The following is a 24454-nucleotide window of genomic DNA, read 5'->3' on the forward strand; positions in this document are numbered from 1 at the left end:
TTAAGAAACAAAAGAACAAATCTGTAAGCAACTAGTTTTTATTAGTTCTGCTGCTCGTAGAAAAGAATATGTCTGTATTTAAGATTAGTAGTGTATGTGGGGTTTGTTTTGTTTTGATTTTTTTTAATGTATGCACATTAACTTTCTTAGTCTCAGATGGTTCAGTATTTTTTGGGATTGGCAGGAGAGAACTCTGATCTGAATCTAATCTAATTCTGCTCCAGCTGAGCAATTGTTCTCTGTGCACATTGATATAACTGTCCATGGCTCTGCAACAGATTCCAGTGCAGTACTTAATTTGTAATGTGCTTCTAAAAATAAGTATATAGGCTTATGTAACACTTCTTGTATTGTTAGCACCTAGAGGCTTCATCCCCACTGGTATGAAGCGGAACACATCCTACATAATTTTTGATTGTGGGTATTTACATCTGAAATATTTTCCCTGTCAGTGTCTGTGGCCAAACAGTAGCTTTGCTTGTGTTTTAAGAATATCAGATATCTTGTTTATCCACAGTTAGGTATGTTACTCCTCTGCATTTGTGAAGTTTTACAGTATTATTTTGGCATATCTGAGCCAAACAACCGATTAAAAGTACTTTAAAGTACAGTAGACCTTGGTTTCTCTAATCTGAAGCAGGCTGGTGGGTTCCTGCTCACAGGTATGTGCACTTTCTCAGAGACCTCTCATAATCTGGTGCTGCACTGTAAGAGTTCTAAAGTCTGGTTGCTGTAGGTGTGAAAAGATGATGTTAATCGTATTAATGCAACTTTGAGGGTGCTTGAAAATGAACTCACTTTTTTCAGTATTTTAGGTGATATTAATGATAAAATTATACTGTTCTCTTAGCTGTTATACACCTCTTGCTGTAGTCTTAGAAATGTTTTGATCTCTTTAATGTGACTTTTCTCATGCTTTTTGAATTCAGGCTGCAAGTAACATGTTAAATTAAATGACAGAATGCATCACATCTTGCTGATAGGATGACTCCTGTGCAGAACAAACTTGTCATATATAAATAATTTAAGGGACAGAAATTGGATTTATCAAGAATTATAGCTTTATTAGAAAGTAACTTAATTCCCATTTTTTCACCACTTGAAGCAGGTGCTATATTTTTGTGTTAAGAGCACAGCTGAAATTTTGGAGTAGGGGACTGAAAATTGACAGTTGCAAAATCCAAGGCCAAAACAGGGACATCCATGGTTTTTGTTCTGTTATTGTCCTCACACAAGTTAATTTTCTATAGTGTTATTTATTGACATCCCAAGTGCTTCATTTTACAAGGTCCTTCTCTTTCCCTGAGGGATCCTGTAGTTCAGTGAAGAATGAATTACAAGGAATCTGAGGTCTGAAGGAATAAATACTTATAGAACAGAATAAACAGGTAGTCTCTTAGGTCGCAGCTTTAAGAAGACATGGGGTTTTCTAGATGCTTCTAATGATTGTTTTCTCTGAACAATTAAAATTATTTAATTTCCTAGCAGTGTCTAGATCAAGTATCCAGAACTTTGTGTCAGGGAACTACTGTCAGCCCTCACACTTCCTGGTCAACTGTGGAGGTCATCCTGAAAGACTGAAAAATTTGTAAAGGTTGGCATTTGTGACACCAGAGGCCCACACTTCAGTGTGAGGGTTACCCTTGACAAAGTAGGGATTACCTTTATCCTTCCTAGGGCCAAACAGCATATATACATATTCAGATTGGTAGATACATACCATTTCTACATGGATAGGTTTTGTTTCTAGGTTGGACTTGTGTTGTTCAGTGGGGAGTAGGCAATGTCAGTAGGTGACAGCCTGCTGTAAGGCCTGTCATCCCTTTGGTTGGGGGCTTTAAGAAACTGTCTTGACCCAGCTTGCGTATTGGGGAGGAAAAACCACAAAGCACTGCACCACCCTTCCTGGAGGCCTGTGGGTACCATCCCCTTGTCCTGGTGGTAGGTGGACAGTCCCTCCTGTTCTTGGGGAACTGATGAATGTGCCTATGAGGGGAAGGAGTAGAATGTCACACACAAAATCATTGTTACTCAGCTTTGCCTTATGTTACATGTTTTTCTCAGTTCTGGGCTGTCCAAAGAGCCCTTGGACACAGCTGGAGCACTGTGGTGCTGGTGGCAGTTGACATTTTATCACTGAGTCTTCTTGGTCTGGTTTAGGTAGGACTGTGTCAGAACACTGTTGGTATTGCTTGGTTCCTGAGGGGTTTTTGGGAGATAGGAGTTTTGTGAGAACTGCTTATTTATTTTTGTGTAAAGAGTCAGTGCACACTTTTTACTTCAAATGCTTAATTGTCCTGTTAATATAATTTAATTTTGTGAAGTTTATCCTGCACTCATTGTATAGCTTGCTATTTATGAAAAGTTCTAGATTTTTGTGGAAGATGGTGTAGCCCTCCTTTCCTCTCTAATTAAGTAAAACTGTGAAATATTTTGTCAGGTTTGTTCAATGTCTAGCTTTTTGACTTGCAACTTCTAGAATGAATGGATAGTCTTTTCACTGACTAATGCAGGGTCAGAATGAGCTCACCTCCCTGCAGTGTTGCCCCTGCTATGGCAATCTATAAAACTGTGCGGATATGTTTTGATCCTTCTGAGGTATGGATGTTTGGTTGTGAACATGTTTTCTGTGAAAACTCTCAGTCACTAATAATTGTAGTGACACTTCAAAATATCTGTTACTCTTTTTACTGGAAAGGAAAATAGCATATAAAACCATAAAAGAATGACAGATTTTGCTTAGCAGGTAAGCTTCTGAAATTGTCATGCATGAAGAGCATTTAAAATAATCCAGTTGTCAAACTCTGATACTCTGAAACAGGGAAAAAAAAAAAAAAAGTGAAAATGGTCTTGCCTAATCAGTTGCCCCCATGCTTTGTAGTGTCAAACCAGAAGACATACCCAGAAGACATACCCAGTTTTGCCTTGGTTAACAAAAGAAGTCTTGTTCACTGAAAGCCTCACCAGGTCCTGCCCTGTCAGCAGTCTGACCTCTGTGAATGCTGTAAAACTGGCAAAATACAATCTGCGAAAAATAAGAATTACAAATGGCTACTTTACCAATGGAAATATGTCCCTTGAGTAAGAAAGAGACTCCTAGTGATACCTTGTAATTGTACAATCTGTTATGAGGAGCTAATTTAAATTTGGGGTAGTTCTGTGAAGTCATGGTGATAAGAATCTGTGCAACAAAGCTGAGATGGTCATATCCCTCGCTTATTCATGTTGTAATATTCCCTTTACATTTTTTGTAACATCAAATATGCTTTGAAATTTTAGCTATTAGAAGTTTAATTTTTTTTTTTTTTTCATTTGGTTACTATATAAATCGAGAGAGGAACAGCTATGTTCTATCGGGTGATGAAGGCGTTCCTGGTGTTACTGTAACTGTCTTCTGTGCTCCCAGAGTGTCTCCTTTTTCTACCTTATGTATTCTTACGGTTTGCTGTTTTTGTCCTTGTACTTTTCTTTCTCTTTTTCACCTGCTGTTTTCATTCTGTTTCGTTGCTTCCCCAGCAACTTAAGATTGAAGAGCCAAGTTTTAGATTACCTTATTGTTCTTCCTGATGCTTAGTCTTTGTATTGCCACATCATAAACTTGTCTCATTTTCACTTCATAAACTGAGAGGGATGTAGGTCACTGTTTATATGAACATTTGAAGTTTTGTTACCAAAAAAAACAAAACTTTTCCTCAGTAAGCACTTAAAACTGTGCTTCAGTGAATGTTAAAATGGCAATCTCCAAGGCAATCTGAGTTTAAGAAATGCTGGAATGTAGGTTTTGTTTCCTATCTTAAGTCAGGTTCCACCTGCTTATTGCTATATTATAGGGTTTTTTTATTAAATGCTGTTTTTCCTAGAGGACTCTGGCCTGATTTGCTGGACAGGATGTGTGGTGTTAGCTCACTGAGATTCTTTTTTAATCCTGTTTTTCTGATCATGCTATCTAAAATTATAAGCAGATTCTGGATTAGTGTTTTCTCTCCTGTTTCGTCTTTATAGTTTCATGGAAATGCTTTGTAATATGCTTTTGAAAAAGTTATGTTTTTATATTATCTCACTGAGGTGACAGCCAGGTGTTACGAAGAGAAACTGAGGCATTGGTGTAATATTTCCTAACAGAAATACCTTTGATTTCATTTGCAGCTGTGAATGGTTAATGCTTCTGCATAGACTCTTAAAATATTTCAAGCTGAAGGCTTTTGTGAAAATCTTTGTGTGGCTCCCCCAGCATTATTAAAACAATATAAAAAAGGACAAACCTTAAGAGACAGGCATAAAATCAGTTTACATATGTGACATTTAAACATCTTAGCTAGACATGTTGTTTTCTTTCTATAATCTCTGCCTCATTAATTAGAAGAGAATGAAGATACATCTTGACAGTGGTTCCTGGTCCATTGACTGTATACCAAAATAATGTGGAAATCCAGAAATGGTGGGTGTGAGCATCTGAAGCTCCACATACCTCAGTGGCTGGGTCTTTGGGACTCTTTGCTTTCCCATCAGCATCTTACCCGTCTGTCTCTCTCTTCAGTTTCTTTTTCTGTTCCTGTTCCTCTTCTAGTTTCCTCCTCCCTTTTGTCCCACCTGTTGTCTTGATGGCACCTAACTGATCTTTAAGAAGAGGAAGAGTATTAAAGGGGCATATTTTCATGTTTAAAAACATTCAGAAATGATTGAACTATCTTAGCTACCTAAAAAAAGTAAATAAATCTGATCACTTCAACCTGAAAGGTGGTTAAAGGGTGTATTTGAGAATAAAAGGCTTATGCATTCTCTAATTTGGCCAAGTGGATGATATGAGGTCCTAATAGCAGTGGCTGAGATCATCCAACACAGTATTGCTGCCTGTGCTCTGTGTAACAATGTAAAACCAAATCCATATGTTTTCATAACTTTTACTTCTTCCAAAATAGTGCAGTTTTTTAAAAGGGCCATATTAAAGCATATTACATGTGCGCGCAGTTTATTGTGCAGTTCTCTGTGGAGTATAAGAAGAGCTATAGAAAAATTCTGGAAAGTCGTTAGTCTGGAAGTGTTGGATAAACCTCTAATTACAGGATTGATTTCAGAATTCCTAACTTTAAACATGATATGGTTTTTGAAGTGGGTTATCTGCCCAGGATTTGTTTTGAAAATGGCACTGGGGTTAAATGCTTAGAAAAAGTATTTTTGCTGTCTGGATTTTTTTGTTTGTTTTCTGAAAAGAAGCTTTTCTTGAGAAGTGGTCTATAGGAAGATTACTGGCATTTATGAAAATGGATCGGAAAGCAGGGGTTTGCTGTAACTTCATAATAAAGAAATGGCTGCCATTGCTACATTAAAAATATTTGCATTGTAAATGAAGATAGTTTAGTTGTGAGGGCATAGGAGGATTATGTAATGAGGAAAAATATGAAGAGAAAGTGTTGCAAGAGGAGTGAATGTTCTCAGGTAAGGTGAAGGTTTTAGTTTTATTTGGTATGTTCACCTACATTAAAACTCTAGTGAAAACAGTAAAGATGTCTATTCAAGTAATATATGGCTCATTTTTCTCCTTTTCTTTGTATTGTACAAGAGACACAGTTAATACCCAGACTCTGCTGTAAATCTCTGGACATCAATTTAAGATCCAGATTTATCCCACACATCTTCCTGCACTTAATTTTAATACTTGAGGTGAAATTTCTCTCTTCTGACTTAGGCTGCCTGAAAGGTAGGCATCTAGGTCTCTGGAAGTCCAGGGAAAAGAATGGAAAAACTTCTTATGTATCCTTGAAAACACGTGCATATACCAGAAGTAAGCATTTGCTCTCTGAATAAGTGTAACTGAACAGAGTATGTGTATAACAGACCTTAAAGTTGGTGCTGCTGTACCCTTTTCCTTCTTTTCAGACTATACTTGTGGCAATACACATGTAGCAAATCTGTATGTTATGCAAATATGCTGCAAATAATGAAAAATCAGTGGTTTTCCCTAGGGTGGACTTAGAAGTGGATAACCATGACATTGTGAGTTGCTGGAGTAGAACTTTCCCCCTTTATGCTTCAACTTCCAGATAGAGGGATTGGAAGTCTTGTTTTCCGCCTGTAACCCAGGGTTTTGGTGGAAAAACTTACTATATAAATAGGCAGTAGTGATGCTAGACTAGCATGAGAACCTAAATAAGTCTTTTATCACTATAGGAATTACAATATAATGTATTAACCATTGTGAAACCTTTGAATAATCTTTAAAGAAAAAACAAGCATACAACAATGTGTAATCGAGAGAAACCTTATTGCATAAAGCTTTTTTTTTTGAAGACTGCCTTTCTGACTAGTGTTTATTGAGATCACAAATGGGAATGTGGTTAGCATATTCTCCTGTAATTCTCCTCTTTTTTCCCCCCTCTGTCAGGCCTGTGTTATGATGATCATTCTTCTCTGGGAAGGGCCTGTGTTGAATTATGGTTTGTTTACTGGCTCTTCCGACCTCAGGCACAGCGCCTCTGGGTTCTTTCCTCTTAAACCTTCTTTGTCTGGGAAAAACAGAGTCTGTAGTTTATAAAATGTATTTAGATTATTTTGGCTGAAAAGCGTGATTTTTTTTTTTTAATGTCTAATTTCATAACAACATGTAGTGTTAATGTATAGTTCTGTTAATTTTGCAAAATCTTCCCCCTTCAGTTGCATGTATAAATCACTGCCAGTTTTGACTAGAAATGTGTTTAAGTTACAGTTTTGTGCTTATTTGTAAAGAATCAGAACAGTATAAGCTGGATGAGATGTAGAATAGGCAGAATAAAAAGTTTTCAAGCTGTGTAATTTTTACCTGGTAAAAGACTTGATGTTTTCTAATTTCGCACTTGTCTTTAGATGTATTGTGAGAAAACTCTTACTGGGCCACCATGCTAAGGGTATGAAGTTAGCCCAAAGTACTGACCTTGCTTTTGAAAACCTCCCTAGAATATGAGGTAGAGTTCTTGTCACGAATTTCTGTGTCCTAACAAAGCTCTAAATTGGGCTCCTTGCTTTCTTAGGTGTTTTTTTTTTTTGTTTGTTTGGGTTTTTTCTGTATGTTTTTTTTTTTTTAAATTGAAGTTTTGTTTGTCTGTGTCAAGTCAAGTATGTAACATATTCCAGAATCGCTGAGTTTTAATAGAGTTCAAAATTCTCTTTATTGTTTTTTTTTCTTTAAGTTGGAGATTATAATGTAGAAGTGTGCTTGATGGTGATAGACTTACTGTAAACATGTACTGTGAAAACTTTTTTTTTCTTAAAAAAGTTCTGGATCAGTAAGAAATGTAATGGTAAAAACCCAATTTTCTGGAAAGAGGTATATATGGAAGTGGTTAAGGGAGCCTCTGTTAGGGCAGCAGAAGTATATTACTCCCATAAACATGTAACTGACACATGTTAATCATGATGCACTTCAAAGGACTAAACTACTGAAACAATTTATTTCATTTAGTTTTTTATTTTAGGATGTTTGGTCATAATTTAGGAACGCTTTACTGTTAAAGAAAAGTATGAGTGGGTTAATTGTATTTAACTGAAAACTTTGTCTTAAAGGATTTTTTTACACTGGAGCCATACTAAATGACATTAAACAGTAACTATGCCAATTAGAAAAGGCTATGATCTTTCATACTTCAGGTAAAACTTTTAACTTGTGTTTCATGTGGTTTTGAAGATTCTTGAAGGGCCAGTTCTTTTAAAAAAGTAAAATTTCTCTTGTGCTATCAGCCTTGCTGGATTTAATTTCAGTATTAAAACCTGTAGTTTTTCAATATTGCAGATAATAGATTTAATAGTGAAGATGATTCTTTTTTCCTTTGTCCTGTTATAGAAAAGTCTAGAGATTTCTGGAATTTTGATTTTTATTTTTTTTTTAAATTCTGTAGTGAAAAGCATGTTTACTCTTGATTTGCAAATGTAAGTTGCAGTCTCCAGATATGCCCTCAGGTATATGTTACAAAATTGGGCAAGTTAGGAGAGGGACAGCTGATTCTGGATCTTCCGTCTTGGCAATCAGTGTCTTGGGAGGTGCCAGTATTTCGTAAACAGATACTGTACAAAACTGTAGGAAGGTACCCCCTGAAATGCTGTTTAAGGGTTTATAAAGCGAAAGTCATTAAACTGTTCTTTGTGTATATGATTTCTCTGATTCCTTTCAACTGGTCTTACAGCTCGCTGATCCACAGGCATAGAGAAATAAGCTCTGTCACTTAGAATTATTTTTACTTCTCCGCGTTTCTTTAAAATGCCAGTGTTACTATTCATGGCCTGCAAAAGGTGTTTTGATAGGAAGTGAAAAGCATTAGATGGAGAGATTTTAGAAAAAGTGTGGGAATGTGAAAGCAATGAAGGTCTTGGACAGTGTGGGTTGTTCCGGACAGTGTTATGTTTTTCTTTCTTGAAAGCAAGAGACAGAAACTGTTTATCCAAGGTGCTGCTTTCCCCTAGAAAGAGATTAGGGAGGAACTATCTAAAACTATTCTGCTTTACTTCTGTGGTGTCAGCCTTCTGAGTAAAATGTCAACTGCAAAGCAATAGCTTTGATACAGCTGTGTTGGAGCAGACTGTTATGATCATCACCACCGCAAAACCCTTTGCTCTTCCTCTTTTTTTCATTTATCAAAGCGTCCTGGCAAACCAGGGCCTGCCAGCACAGGTACCTGTATGACAGGGAAATGAGTGTGTAAACATGAACCCAGGAGATTCCGCCAGTGTGTAAACTGGCTACAAGGTTGCTGTGAGAACCAGTGGAGAAGTTGGTTGGTGGAGCCTGCTCTGATAAATCTGGAAAGTTGTTTTTTCACTGTTCATTGCTAGACAAGCTTCCAAGCACTGCCTTAGGCTCTAACAATTATCTCTGATTTCCAGCAAGGCGGCTGAATTAAAGAGAATTGCTACATCAGGGAAAGACAGGAACAAGTTTCTAAAGAGATATTTCAGGTAGTTTGTTGGACTCTTCTCCAGTTTAAATGTCACCTAGGAAGCTATTGCTGTTCTTGGTCCTTCTGAAAAAAAATAGATTTTGGAGGTCACAGATGGAATATTTGATAGATGGAGCAAGATCCTGGCTCACCAGCTAATTTAAATGTGTCATTGAAGTAAGATATTGTGTGTCTGTTAGTGATGTGATTAATATGATACTTCATGGAGTATCCAGCTGAAAATGCCCAAGTCGAGGTGAAGTCCAAGATCTTTGTCTGTATAGAATGCCTTTTTCTGTAACTGTTTGTAGCAAGTGTATTTCTTTTACATAACATTTCCAGAATTATTTCTGCATTTTTGTTTGCCTACTTAAATGTGAGGCAAATGGGTAGAAAGGTTCTGTTGTTTTTCCATGTTAGTATTACCTTTTTACAAGTCACTTGATAAGCTACTAACCCAGAATAGAAAAGGTCTGTTGGGACAAATCTGCAAAATGAGTTACGGTAAAATAAACTTTATGGGGGAGAAACTTCAAATCTGCTGTCTTGCAGTGCTCTAGGCTCCTCTTAGTTTTCTTCATTTTGTTTTTGTTCTGTTTTTTATCTATATGCCTGTCTTATCCAAACGTAGCTTTTTGATGTTCTCCTAACAGTGAACTTCTCAACTTCTTTAAAGTGTGCCTGTTTCCAGGAACCAGACCTTCTGCCTTTCTAGTAGCAAGTTCTAAGTCTGGCTCTTGGCTGCTGCAGGCTGAGTATCTATCATAATAGGCTTATAAAATTTATTTCTCTAAGAATAACAGTTTTTATAGTAAGTTCTGTTTGTCTTACTTCTCAAACTTTAGATAGAGAAACAGAAGCTGCATTCCTTGCATTCTATCCATAGGGAGCGAATGAAGGAGGGAACTCATGCCTTTCAGTAAAGAGTATAAACCTGGGATTTGCTTGTCTGTGTAGTAGCAAAATATGCTAACCATTCCTTGTAACTTTTGTTTGTGTTACTACTGTCAGCTGGTTAAGGTCTATCCAGTACTAACAAATACTCAGTGCAAATTTTTAGCTTTAGAGACTCATTGATAATATGCAAAGGAAGGAAAAGTAGAATAACTCATATAAAGTTAATTCTCATTGTCAATCTTTGTTAATACCGTTGGCCCCATTTGCCCTGTCTGTTGCTTTTGGTGTTTGAAGTGGTAATGTCTGAGACCTTTGGGGTGTTTTCCCTTGTCTCAGTTGCTCTTTATACTCTTGTCAGAAGTGAATGAGAATGTATATAGGGCATGTCCAATTCAACACAAACTCCAGAAGAGACCTAATATTTAGTAATCTTTTTATCTAAACATAAACTGTTCCATTATGCTTTTTCTAGTCATTTATTATGAGAATGATTGAACTTTCAATATTAAAAGCACTTTTTTTTTTATATAGTAGCCTAAGATGTATTCAGAAGTCCTAATATGTACAAGAGCAGAGATTATACCAGCATTATTTTTTAATTGATTCATCATGGAAGATTTTCACATACTTTTTATGTTATTGTATTGTTACAGGAGCTATTTTTAAGGGATGAAAGGCCAGCAAATATGTAGCAAGAAAAATTTGAATATGAGGCAGCCTGGTGATGACACTATTGGGAAAACTTATTAAAAATATTACGTATTTTTATATTTAAATCTATGTAAATATCATTATCTTCAGCACTGGCTTTGAAGCATTATTTGGAATGTTTTATTATGCATACGTATCTTTTAATCTTAATTACATATAGTCAGTCAAGAAGATCTCTGGGTGCTCATTCCTAGAAGCTTAATTAATTTTAAATACTGCAGAAGAAGGGTTTAGCATACATAGTAGCATTTATAATACTGAAATTTGATGTAAAGCCTTAAGTGTTCTATTAACCTTCCCTTAAAAGAGTGGTTCTTAAAATATTGTAAAATAATTAAAGCAGTGCTCTGTATAGCTCTATTTATAAGAGTGCATGTGTAATGACACATTTTAAATTATGAAGATCCTTGTGCTTTCAGATGTATCTGTGCTTACTTGAGAAATTGAGCTTTCTTTTCTTTAGCTGTCATCTAAATATTACTAGTGCCTCTTAAGAACTGATGAGTGAAATTACTGTTCTAGTCCATCAACAAATTATGAGTGTGGAGTGGCATAGACAATACTGAAGCAACAATTTGACCTAACGAGTCATCTGCAATACATCAAAAGCCAAGTTTGCCATTTAGGTCTTACAGTTTGAAGAGCAAAAGGCTGAATAATTTTTTTGTGAGAACCGAGCATGTTTATGAGAGAGGGGACAAACAAGCTTTATGTTGTTCCTAGTTACTTGGAATTTACCATTTAGGAATAAAGAAGAGTTTTCTAATCAAAGACAAAATAACTCAGACAGTCATCAGCTGGAGGAGATGTGCCGATTGGTTAACTGACAGCGCTACCTTGCGCCTTTCTATAAAGGGAACGTAAAATCTGAATGAGCTGCAGAAGGAGTAATCGTAGTCCTACATTTACCTATTAAATGCAATTAGATTCTTGTAATTTTGCTTGATAATTATAGGTACTCTGCAAAGAGTGAAGTGTTTTAAGTGGTTATCTGTTGCCTCGTGTTGAAATGTAAGCAGTAAAGTCCAACTTTTAGTGTACCTGTCCAAGGACAGTTATGCAGGCAGACATTCAGTTATGAAAAAATAATCTTATGATACTTAATTTTAAAACCAGCTTCTTTTGAAATTCCTACATGACGGGTAAGTTATTACTGGGGAGTTGTAGATTACTATGCTTTTCTTGTATTTTTTTTCCTTGCTGTGTCTTTAAAACAAGGGGAGGGAAAAATGAAGGGAGAGGAAGAAGACTCTTCTACAACCCTCTTTTCCTCCTTCAGAAGAAAGAGGGGGTCACCTTAGTTTTCAGATCTTAATTGAGAATAGGCTGGGCCCTGTTCGTGTCAGTAGGATTCTTGTGTGTAAAAGCACCTGCATTCAGGGAGGGATTGGCCCCAATCCCACACTCGTTGTAGCTTAGTTTAAGAGACAGGATTCTGATTTGACTTTATTCTGTCTATAGTGTTTCCACTTGAGGAGTAAGTTGTGTGAAAAGGAAATAGAAGACGGATTGAATGGGCATTGTTGATTATTTTAAGTTGACATTTTCTAGTAACACATTTTGAATATTTTACCATGAGGCCTTTTTATTTATTTGAATACTTCCCCTCCCATCTCAGTTGCTGATCTACAGTTTGCTGCAGAAACCCTATTTCATGTTTGCAAAGGTATCTTGCCAGTCTGTTCTCTTCTTCTTCCTCCTCCTCATGCACCCTCTGCTGCCTGCAGACGCTTTGGGGCGGGTTGTTTCGGCTTATTTTGGGGGTTGGATACTGTGGTGAATCTGGGTGTGTGGGAGTGCATGAGTGGCACACAGTGTCAATGGACCAACCAGAAAGTGCCAGTAAGAGTGAAACCAGTGATCTGCAAAGTGCTCTCAAACCAAATAAGGAAAAATACTAACAGTATTTTGAGTAACTTTCACTGATGATTAGACATTTGTTTGCAAGCAGAGCTGACAAGTGCAAAACCCACTGTTTGGTGGTTTTAACAAAGTCCGCAAGAGGTATTTATTGAAGTTGTGTACTCTTCTCTCTCTAAGCAGTATGTGTATATTAAGGGTGAAGGCATGTCTCCTTATCCTTTTAATAGTAAGTCCTACTTAGGAGATATCTAGCTGTTTAACAGGAATTGCACTTTTATTTTGCTCTGTTACTGTTGCTGCATTACTGTAAAATTGCTGTACTGGCAACTTAAAAATAAAGGCATTTTGGGATTATCTAATATCCACTTAAATAGTAGTGGATAAAATGCTTGAAACATTCGTGGCATATTGTGCTGTGGTGTTGGGGTTAAATGGAAAGATTGGAGAAGAAAGATACACTTGTGTCTGGACTGTGCTGTTTTAGTAAATTAAGCCAAATAGCACTGTGTCAGTGCTTGACTGTGCTAGACCAGCACAGGTGCATGTTTGTAGCTCCACATAAACATATGATGCTTGAAGAATTAAGGAGAAGGAAACCTGGAGAAGTCCATTAGATGAAACAGAATGAAATCCAGTTCCAGAGTGAAATTTGAATTAGCTGCAATGATGTATACTGACCAGCCTCAAACAAGAGAGCAGGACTAGTGCAGGTGTGCTCAGATGAGCCGTGTCCATTCAGGCCGAACTCTCAGCATGCAGCAACTGAGTTGTCGCTGTTAGAACCATCACAGTTCTGTTTCCACAGACACTGTGGCACATGCTGCTTGTGCTCTAATGCTGGAGCTTGGATCTTGCATCCAACAGTTTGAGAAGTATTCAGTTAACTTCAAAACATCTTTGCCCAAACTTCTTATTTAATGTAATACTCTTTTAACTAGACTAACAAATGAATAAATAAATTACTTTTGCAGGTTTCTTACAGATGCAAAGATTGTTTTACCTTTCAGACATGAGCTGTGTGTTTTTGCACAGAGATCCTTGCATGCACAAAGCTACTTGAACCAGAGACCTCTTCTCTGCAGTTAGTGTTTAGCTGGAGTATTCTTGGTGCTCTCCCCTGTTTGCTGACAGCACTTCGCTATTTTTGTTTTTCCCTTAGCTGCGCAGTTTTTCACTCTGAATTTTTGGCCTTTAAATCTACTTGCCCTACTTGTCGTTGGTATCTGTGATAGTGGCTTGATGGTCTCTTCAAGCTGTGTGTGGTATAGGGCAAAAAGATGGGGGCTAGGTGCAAAGCTTCTGTTTACCTGTTTCTTAAACAGCAGGTGAGATGGATGCCTATTAACATGTCTGGGCATGCGCTTCAGGCTGCGGATTTGTGCGGTGCATTAGTGAATCTCAGCCTTCTTCACATCATCTAGGAGTAAAGTAACCTATCTTCACAGTACGGATCTTCTGCCATCTTTGTCCTTCAGGGAGAGCACCACTTCCAGGTGCTAGTGGGACAATGGCTTTACTTCTAGAGTTGACCTGCAGGCACTGCAGTGTCCTGTGTGTTAGAAACAGAAGAGAGAAGGGAAGCATCCCACAACCTTGTGGGTGTTCTGCAGTAGCGATGCTGTTCTTACCTGCTGGTGTAGCCAAAGCACAGCTGTGCTTCGCTGCAGGCTTCAGCTGCCTTGGCTGTTGGAAAGAAAAATGACAAGTTCCAGGCTTCCAAGATGACATTTTTGGTATTGCTTTCATGTTTGGCTGTCTTGACACAACCAGAGAAGTTTTAGTAACCAAAGTTTAGGGATAGGTGTTCTAGGAATGTCCAGGATTTGCCAAAATGCTTGTATCTGTTGTAAAGCATCTGTCTTTTAATAAACCTGTGCTGTTTGGCCTGGAAACAGATAATCTTTCATTTTGTCAGGGTTTCCAGCTGGCGGTAATATACATTGAGCATCTTTTCTTTACCTCTTTACTTTTTTTTCCAAGTAAGGTGGCTTTTAGACTGCTTGAAGACCTCAGCTTCAGCTTTTCCTTACTTTCTCTTCAGGTTTGCCAAATACTGTCAGAAATCAAGGCTTCACAGGTATTGACTCCAGTACTTGTGACCCATCTGTTGATATCGCGCTAAGGTGTCCCGTCAGGCTCATGTCACCCACTTAGTCTCTCCTACCTACAGTTTCATTTCTCTAAATTAAAAAAAAAAAAAAACAACAAAAATAAATTTCTCCTCCCCTCCCCCCAACCCCACAACAAACTGTTCTGTTCTTGATAACACTAGCCACAAGTCTTACCACTCATACTACTGCTGTTCTGCAGTTCACTGCTACCTTTCCCTTTCTGGAGTGTGTGGACTTCCACTGTGTACTAGAGAAAGTTTCCCTGCAAAGGGAAAGGATTTTACAACCTCTTTTACTAATATCAAAGAGGAGAAAGATGGAGTCATTTTAGACTTAAGCATTCATCTTCTCCCCTCCCTTTTCCTTAGGACTTCAGGGCTGACCATTCTCTTGGCCGGTGAGGGAAGAAATTGGCGTATCTCTTGATTTCAGGTTGCTGGAATGGAAATATAGAAGTGAGCATCACAGAGGAAATATCTGTATTTTTCAGTGATGTGAACAATAAAATATCTGATTGATTATTGATGACACTAAGGTATAGTGACATTGTCTCCTTTCTCTTCATAATAATGAAGTAGGGGCCTCTTAATTAAGAAACTCAAGAAACTATTGTTGACTTGAAACATCTTTTTTTATAATTAGTGGAAGACTAAACTTAAAGCCCAGTGTCCAGAAATTTTGCTTACATCCTGTCAGTTGGATGCAGCTGACTGGGGTGATTCTGGACACAGTATCTGTGAAGGCCTTTCTGCCTTCTGCTTGTGATTTCAGAACCATTAAGTCTTTGTCTGGATGCCTATCCTACCAGCTAGAGTAAGGCCCTTAGGATTTTCTTTATAATGGGGTACTCCTTCCAATTTAAAGTTTAATTTGAATTAGCTTTACTTAATCTAGAATAGGATGCACAGGTCTTGCAGTTTAGAGTCTCTCATCCCATCAAAGCAGAAATGTCACATCAGCTTTCTAGAGCTCTTCATTGAAGCAGCGTGGCTGACAGATGACTGTCTTTGGGTGGCAGCGATGACGTGTATCACTGCAGTGTATCAGTATTGAAGAAAATACTGTGAAGTCACATGATATTTACCAGGGTCAAATAAATTATCATGTCAGGAGCTGAGCTGGCCTTTAGTTTGTTTTCTGGGTGTTTATAGAGTACCCTTAGCAAAAGTCTGAGTCCCTTCATGGCTTTGAGACTGAATGTGAAATTTGGACCAGTGTGTCAGAGGTGGACATGTACAGGTGAATCTCTGTCAGCTCAGTTACACATTCAGAGAAGAAGTCTTGAAATATCAACTCTGTTATTTTTAGTGCTGCAGTGATATGTATTGGGATTTGCACACCTTAGAGAGCACAGCAGGGTCAAAATTTGCCTTGGTCACTCTTAAGTGCTATCAATGTTCCTGTTTGGACCTACTTCTGCATCTTGTTGAGAACCTGAAAGTACTTTTCAGTTTCCTTTTTCCAGCAATAATGTCTTCCAGTTTCTAGGATAATATTAATTTAATGTTTCATGAACTAAAATTTGGGATTAAAATAATGATAAACTACAGCAGATATTTTGAAATGTCCTTTATTGATAGAACCACTGAAAAACAAGCTTCAGTGTTTTGGATAACTGTAATTTCCAGGTAATGGAACAAATATGAGACCGTAAAAACATGTAGTATCAACAGGAAATTGTGTAATTTCATTGACATTGTAAACACTTACCTATACTGGCCTAAACCAGATAGTTACTTAAAAAAAAAAAAAAGGTTGTTTTTGACTATACCATTGAAGTTACTTTTATCTACATGCTTATTCTTATTCTGGGTTAATTCAGCACTGGAAGTGGCTCACTATTGGTATAATGATGGCCATTTAGCCATGTGTCACACTTTTTTCCCTGTATACCATGTTAAGATTGTTTTCTTGCTCACACATTGTTCAAAGAGGCTACTGGTGTTTATTCTTAACCACCAGTCATCGTAGGTAGCCTGTGTTATGTCTGTGCAATGTGGACTGAGTGTGTTTGGAATGCTGCTATTTTATGCGTTTTTGTGATGACATTTACTTGCCCTTTTTTATCTGTTTAGAATATCTCTGACAATCTGAAATCTAACAAAATGAAGGCTTCATCATTTTTAGTTCTTTTTATTAAAAGGTAGTCTTCCCATAGGAAAATAACTCCGCAGATAAAGTCTTCAGCGTATATATCCATCCCAGATAGTGAGGAAGTTCTGTTGCCAGAGCTGCAACATGAGGAGGAATTAAAACTGAAAGATGAAAAGGAGTTGTCAAATCATACAGGCTAATAAACAAATTTGAAAGGAGCAAAATGTTATTGAATGTGAATATTGTTAGCCAGAAACTAAATATATACTTAGTCTTTATGACTTTGAATACCTTTCCATTATTCTTTTGTGAACTGTTCAGGATGAGGGGGTAATAAAAGGAAGCTTACATTATAAGAGTCTTGTATTATCAAATTAAAAACAAACAAACAAACAAATGGAAACAAAACCAAATGTAAGTGCTAGTAGTTCTTAAAGCTTTTGAAATCTGTACTCTGCGTGGAGACCTTTTTAATGAGGTATGCACAAACACATATTGGTGTGTGTGTATACATCTTGATATATGGATTGTTATATCCCTGTCCCCTAACTTTGGTGAAATTAAAATCTTTGTTCTGCTAGGGTTGTTCAGATATCTGCGTGATGCAAGGGAACAAGAATGTTGTTGTAAAGTGCCAAGTAGAAAAGGGCTTTTTTTGTCAAGTAAACTGGGCAGAAAAGTATGCAGAAATGTGAATACTTTAGGATGACCTCTCCATTAACATGTGAATGCTATTGATTGAAACTTTCCTGTATTATTTTTCTTCATAGTAGTCAGGTAGTGACATTTTCTGAATGGAAACTCTTATTGTATTTTTGAATTTTATATGGAGAAAAAGGTAGTCTTTTTGGTTTTAATTTCTGAAGTGTGTAAAGGGGAAACTGATACTCACGCAAGCTTCAAGTATTTCTTTTTCCCTACTTCATTTTACCTGCATAGTAGGAAGTTTTAGAAGCCTTGCTTGGATATTTGAGTGCGTCTGTACTTACCAAGTGTGACGATCAGGTTGCATAGTTGAACCTGTCTGCAAAGCAGCGGTGGTTCTGCTTTGATAGCCATCTCTCAGTCAAGTTAATAGTGGTAGTATCTGTGGTAAAAGATAATTCAAGATTATGGGTCCTTTGTGTTTAATGTTTGTTTTCTGTTAACTGCCTTTTGTATAGTTGTTTTGTGCTCCTGCCAAAGTCCTGTATGTTTGAGCAGTTTGTAAATAATTTTTGATTGTTCGGATCGTTGGTGCCTATTCTACTTCAGGCTTCAAGTGATGCATCCTGAGATACTAATGGCAGTTCAGGGCCATTTTAGATGAGTGTAAGATGCAGTTGAAAAAGAGTATGTGAGAGCATAAGTAAATGAGCTGCAGATAAATACAGTAAGTGGTAAACTTTGGTTTAGTTTAGCATACACAGTAAATTAGTAATTCATTTTAGATGGTGGTTGTATTTCTGTGTGACAGTTAAAACAATGATATTCTCTTTAGCATGAGCCATTAGAGTTCTGGCATGACAAGTTTAGGATTACTGGCTTTGTTCCAATCAGTAAGATCAGAGGAAAGGTAAAGTATGCTTAGCTAGCTGCAGTGAGTAGGTCTGCATTGCTTATATTTAATTACTAACAAGTTTGAAATCTGGTTCACCTACCTTTTCAGGCTCCCTTTTATAGGCAGTGGATAAGAGGTCACTCTAGGGAGCAATTCCTCCCTGATAGTTCTCTTGACTGACCCTAAAGCAACCGTGTTGCTTTTGAAAGCAGGATTCTTCATGCAGCTGTCTGTTTCCGACCTCTTCCATTGCTGACAAAGACCTTGTGCTGCAGATTTGCTTGGTTTGGTGGAGCGTGCAAAAGGGCCTCATTGCCTAGAGAACACTTTTCTTTTTATCTCTACATTAGTACAGACAGGAGGAGGGAGCTATTTCCCCGTTTAAAAAAAAATAATAAAAAAATAACATTGTGTTCCTGAAAATGATGTAAAGTGGTTGGGATCAGGATCACTAATCAGCTGAAGGTTTTTCGAGTATATAAAGTCAAAACAGTTTAATAATACTTGAATTTGAAGGAAGATGCTGAAATAAATTTCATTTTCAACTATAACAACAGCAAGTCGAAGTTTAAAATAATGAAGTTGTCCATCAGTCAAGTCTAATGAGTATAAGACTACAGAGAAAATATCTTTCAAAGTAATTCTTCTACAGGGAAAAATGCAGGCTGCCTTCTCCAGTATTTAAAATGCAAATATTAAACCAATGCATCGCAAATAGAAGCAGGCTATACTATCTGAGTTTAGCATAGAAAAAATGTTAGGCAAAATGGCGTGCGTGTTTAGTGTGTTTTGGTATAAACATTGTTATGTTGTCTGAAATTTGAAGTGGGACTGGGTCAGTATGAATACTGCATAGCATTTCTGAAAATCAAAGGGAAGTTGATGTTTGAGAAATTGTTTGAATTTTATGTGGTTCTGTCAAATTTATCATTAATACCCAGTTTAGCTTTTTTTAAAAAATAGATTTTTACTTATTTTTCTGTGATCTTTACTTTGTGTCTAAGTTTTAAAATAAGATAGCTCTTAGAGTTTGTCGTCTTTGTGGGTTTTTTTTAGTCTGTTTATTTTGTTAAACTTTTTAAGGACCTAACAACATTTTTCTTCTCAAGTTGTTAGAATGAAGAGTCAGTCACTTGGTTGAGGTTTTGCAAAACCTAAACCTGTGCTATAGATTGATTTTGACTTGGGTATTACTCTTGAAGCTTAATCTGGAAGAGATTTGGTATAAAACCAAACTGTGCTCAAGCAATCCACAATTCTCCTGTGGTGGAGCAGAAGATCTGAGTAGGGAAGCAGCAGATACTATGTATTTTAAGAACTTTTCGTGTATGCTAGTATAGTCTACATAACTAATCTGAGGAGGTATGTTCTAAATTGAAACTACTACAAGCTGTCTGGAAAACTGTAGTATGAGTACTTCACTCTGAAACTGTAGGGAAACCGTAGGTTCTGTGCATCTTCTTGAGCCTGGTACTTTTTGATATTTTCCTGAATTAGTGGGTGATAGAACAGGAAGTAGATGTACCCATTTTGCATAAAAAGGCAAATCCAGAGATGGCAAACAGTACAGATAGGTAATGAGGAGTATTGATTAATTAGCAGGGAAGGTTGTGGTGGCTGTCGGTTGTAATAAGCCGTTCGGACCAGCAGTACGTTGTTGAGGGAGAGAGGGAAGCAGACACCATTCCAGGATGTATACATAGGAGGCTGTGCACAGGTCATAGTGAAATACAGTTTCTGTGTTCAAAGACATTAGGACCTCACATGGATTACTGTACTTACAGAAGCATATTAACTGTTAAAAGGACTAAAAAGGACCATGGGTCTAGCAAAGATGGACCAGAGAGGAAGAACTGGAGCTGCTCTCTGCTGGGAACGAGTACAATGCTGTGCAAGTGCAAAAGGAGAGGGAGAGGAAAAGCTATTCTTTGCTCTCAGGGATGGGATAAGATCATCATGATGTTTGTATAGAAGGGTTTTTTAGAGGTCAGAGGAAATTTTGGTAAGTATGGTCAGATGCTGGGATAGGTTCCTTAGGGAGGTTGTGTGAGGTCTGTCATGGGTCCAAGAGCCAGTAATGGTGTTACCCAGTAGACACTGGCTCCGGCCTTCTGCAGAAATGAAAGCTCAGCAGGAGCCAGGAGCTCCCATGCAGGACATGGTAGCAGCTGCTAACCTCTCTTTGAGTGTGAGATGTCTCTTTGCTAGGGAAAATTTCCCATTTCCTACAAAATTCTTAATCAACAAATTAACATCTCATTTGGGAAAGGAGAATGCAGCTTGATGCACAGCCTTTGGGCCAAAGAATTCTCATTTCTTTTACAACACAGAACAAAAGTCCTGTAATGAGTTGGAATTACAGTGATTTTAATCAGCTTAGAGTTTGTGTGTATACATGAAATAAGCTAATATTTGTATTAACCTATGTTGTCTTCTCAATATAATGTTATTTACGTATGTAACAAAATGATGAAGGTTGGCATTTTCTCATTCAGAATGTATTTATTTCCAATTTGCTTTGACTATAGCTCTCTCAAGTCATATTGTGTTAAGAAATACTTAAAATTGTCAAGTGTATGGATGCTAGAACTGAAATAATAACATTTTAAGACAAGAAAGCAGTGTTACTGAATGTTGAGTGATGCGTTCTGAGTGTAGAATCTACCTGGAAGGGAGTCTTGGAAGCTCTAAAGTTTGTCTTATGGTATTGAAGCTCTCTAAGGATCCACTCTCTTGACAGGTGAAAAGAAGCAGTCTGCCTGCAAGACTTCAGTGATATAGTCTGTATTTTCGTAGCAAATGTAGTTCTTGCAGAAATCCCTTCCTTCAAAAAGAAACCTGTGGGTTTCCACAGTATTTGGTGCCTTTGCAGGTGATGAACCAGCTGTCAGACACATCCTTGTACCCAAATGTGACAAGTCCCTCTTGCATCTGGCAGTGCTACTGGCTCTTGCTAGTACTGGTGAAGGGAGAATGTCTCTGGATTGTTTGGTGTAGGCACTTGAGAGGCCCCGTCTCTTTGCAGAACCAGGCAAATCTGAAACTGTCTACTGACTTTATTGCATGTTGTATATTGATTTTGCAACCTTTGGAAATGGAAAGAGGAGCTTACCTGGTGTCCCGTGGTTTCTTGTTGGATGGCATGAGTTTGGGTGTGTCAGCGATGTGCCCTTGTGGCCAAGAAGGCCAACGGTATCCTAGGGGTGCATGAAGAAAAGTGTGGCCAGCAGGTCGAGAGAGGTTGTCCTCCCCCTCTTTTCTGCCCTGGTGAGGCCACATGTGGAGTATGGCATCCAGTTCTGGGCTCCCCAGTTTAAGAAGGACAAAGAATTACTGGAAAGAGTCCAGCAGAGGGCTATGAAGATGATGGGGGATCTGGAGCATCTTTCCTATGAAGATAGAGTGAGGGAGCTGGGTCTGTTCAGCCTGGAGAAGAGAAGCTGAGAGGGGATCTCATCAATGTTTATAAATATCTCAAGGGTGGGTGTCAACAGGATAGGACCAGACTCCTTTCAGTGGCAACCAGTGATAGGATGAGGGGCAATGGGCACAGGCTGAAGGACAGGAGATTCCATCTAAACATGAGAAGGAACTTTACTTTGAGAGTGCCAGAGCACTGGAACAGGCTGCCCAGAGAGGTTATGGAGTCTCTTTCTCTGGAGACGTTCAAAACCCGCCTGGACATATTCCTGTGTGATCCGCTCTGGTGAACTTCCTTTAGCAGATGGGTTGGACTGAATGATCTCCAGAAGCTTCCTTCCAACCCCAATCATTCTGTGATTGTGTGCACCAAGGCGGTGTAGCCATGTCGGAGTTGGCAGCCCCTGCTGCTTTGCTTTCTCCCATCACCCCAGCTCTGGCAAACTATGGTTTTGGTTGTGTGGTGTAGGTCTGGCACTGGGACTGCTCTTGAATGGCTCAGGAACCACAGGGTTAACTGCTGTGGGCCTGGGCAACTTGGTTGCTTTCTTCAGACATGTAAGTGTATGTTCAGTGGTAACTGCTTTAAATAGGTCCCCTAGTGTATTAGTGCTTTGGTGATATTTTCAGTGACGTGTTTTTGTTGAATTGCTTAAAGCTGAAGAGAAAGTTTTGCAGAATAAATGTATGTGAATTATGTAGCAAATCTACTTCAAAATTTTGGTGCTCTTCTGAGGTGAGGAACCTTAGGGAATTATTGTGAGAAGGGACAGTGGAAAACACTTCAAGTTTTATCCTGCAGCTGCAGTACCCACAACTGGTTGTGCTGTGCCTCTTTGCAACATCACTCATAACAGTGTGAATGTGACCTTTGGCTTTTTGGTGGAGGAAAAAAAAAAAAGTCAACCTTTTCATTGCATGCAACGACTGGTTCCTTCACTAGCTTAGGGTCCTAGAATACCGCTCTGTGTTCAAGACTTGGGTGATGTCGTTTTTCACTGAAGTAGTTGTTCATCTCCTGTACCATTTACAGCCAGAATATACTGATGTTGGTGATCCTGAAAGGTCAGGGCCTCTTCTTTCCCAATTGATTTTTGTTGTTTGTGTGTTTTGTTTGGTTTGGTTTTGGAAACACGGATTCTGTGGTTCCAGCTTCTGGTTTTGTTTTTCTAGCCATCTCTGAAAACTGTTGGAGCATGACTTTGGGCTGTTCTCCTGCTGTCCCAAGGATGGTTTGGAAGCATTTCTGTCTTGTAAGGAGGTGAAGTTCCCTTGAAGGTGTACAGTAGAAAGGGTCAGCCACTCTTTAGGTTTTATTTGGTTTAGCAGTGAATAAGTTACACACGGTTAAAAATAATTTTGGGGGCGTTTGTGATTTCTTATGTGGTTTTCTTATGAGACTAACTTTGTATTATTTTTAGAATAACTTGTCTCTACAGGATCAAGGCATCTGCCTTTCTGTTTGGACAAAGGGATCTGTAGATATGTTAGATCTCTGTAGCCTTTTAGTTCAAGTTGTGAACTCTTTTTTTTTTTTCCCCCCATGGGAAAAAAAGCTTATTATTGATTCAGCTTTTTCTTAAATCTCCGAAGTAGTAATAATTTTGTTTTTAAAATGAAATTTTGATAGTTAATGACTCCTGCTTTAGTTTGTGTGTGTATGTTAATTGCTTTTTATTTTATTTGTTTTTTGCTTTAAAACTACTCAGAAGCTTTTTATTTTAAGCCTCTTTTTTACTTATTTTCAGTGCAAAAAATGTTTTGAAATACCTTTTTTTCTGTTTATGGAACAGTAAGAATTGTAAGAAGCTTGGAAGATAACTCTATGTTTTTACTAATAATGTTTTATTAATCTACTTCATTTACAGGAAGCGGTCATCGGTCAAAACTTGCTTACCTCAGCAGAGACAAAAAATTGATGGGCAAAAGTACAGTGTGTAGGTAGGTAGCTATTTTCAGTGCACCTAAGGTTCTTCAAGGAGAACCTTATACTAAGGGAGTGGGGTAGCTATCAAAACACAGGATTTTGCTCTTTAAAATATTCAGGCAACAACTTCAACTATGAGGTGTTAAAGGAAGTGGCTTTGAAGCATGTTAATGTGCTTCCTACTTTTAGGAGTGCGTTGGAATGATGCATGTGTGCATTTGTGTGGTAGAGAGAAATTGAAACAAGTATATTTAATTTTATAAGTTCCTTTAAGAATTTTGCAAATACTTTAAGACTTGCAAACAAATAATTCTTTCTGATAGTTTTCTCAAATTTGAACATAACTTACCTGATGTAAGTTATAAAGGGATTGGGCATGAGCATCTTTATTTTGTTGACTGTTTTACTACGTTCAGTGCATTGACATGTAGTGCAATAATTGTGGGTGGGAGAGTTCTGTACTTTGGTGTGTGAATAACAATCGCATTTATCCCCTTAAGTAAAGAAGTAAAAGAAATTATTGATTTAAATTTTCACATTAACATAGCCTGCTTTGCAAATAAATTTTCTTTGGAATCCATAGTCTTCCTTCAGCTCGAATGGCAAAGGTTAAAAAAGAATCCTGCAAAACAACTCAGTTTTGTTCATACAGAAATGTCTGTTGTTAATATTTCAGGCTAGCATTGCATTTAATTCAATAAAATAATATTTGAAGATGGAAGGTTCAATTTCAGAATTGTTTTGTTTTATCTTTGTGTCACTGAAGTAAAAATTCAGTGGCTGTGTTTTTTTTATTGCAAGTCTCAAACTGTGGTGCTATGTGATGTAGCCAGTTCTTACATTTATGGCTTAAAAGTAGAGTAGCGAGGAGGTGACGTTTCTAAATGAGGTGTTGTGCCATTTTAAAAGTTAAAATTTGTGAAATTCCTGAGAGTTAGGAAGGAATGTCAGCGGACTGCAGACTGTGAGTTAATTAGAGCCTAGAAAT

At 37.7% G+C, this 24454-nt stretch overlaps 1 protein-coding gene across 4 annotated transcripts in view; it reads left to right on the forward strand.

Moving 5' to 3' along the window:
• Nucleotides 1–24454, forward strand: part of CNOT2 (CCR4-NOT transcription complex subunit 2) — a 90095-nt gene that overhangs the window by 7486 nt on the left and 58155 nt on the right. For 2 of the 4 annotated variants that reach the window (XM_065857416.2, XM_071799154.1), the window contains exon 2: nt 23408–23480. The exons of the other annotated variants lie outside the window; for them this stretch is intronic. The gene's annotated coding sequence lies outside the window, so the exon portion shown is untranslated. The remainder of the gene's footprint in view (nt 1–23407; nt 23481–24454) is intronic. 4 annotated transcript variants of the gene reach the window in all.

Source organism: Patagioenas fasciata, chromosome 1 (genome assembly GCF_037038585.1).
Source record: "Patagioenas fasciata isolate bPatFas1 chromosome 1, bPatFas1.hap1, whole genome shotgun sequence".
In the NCBI taxonomy this organism is placed as follows: Eukaryota; Metazoa; Chordata; class Aves; order Columbiformes; family Columbidae; genus Patagioenas; species Patagioenas fasciata.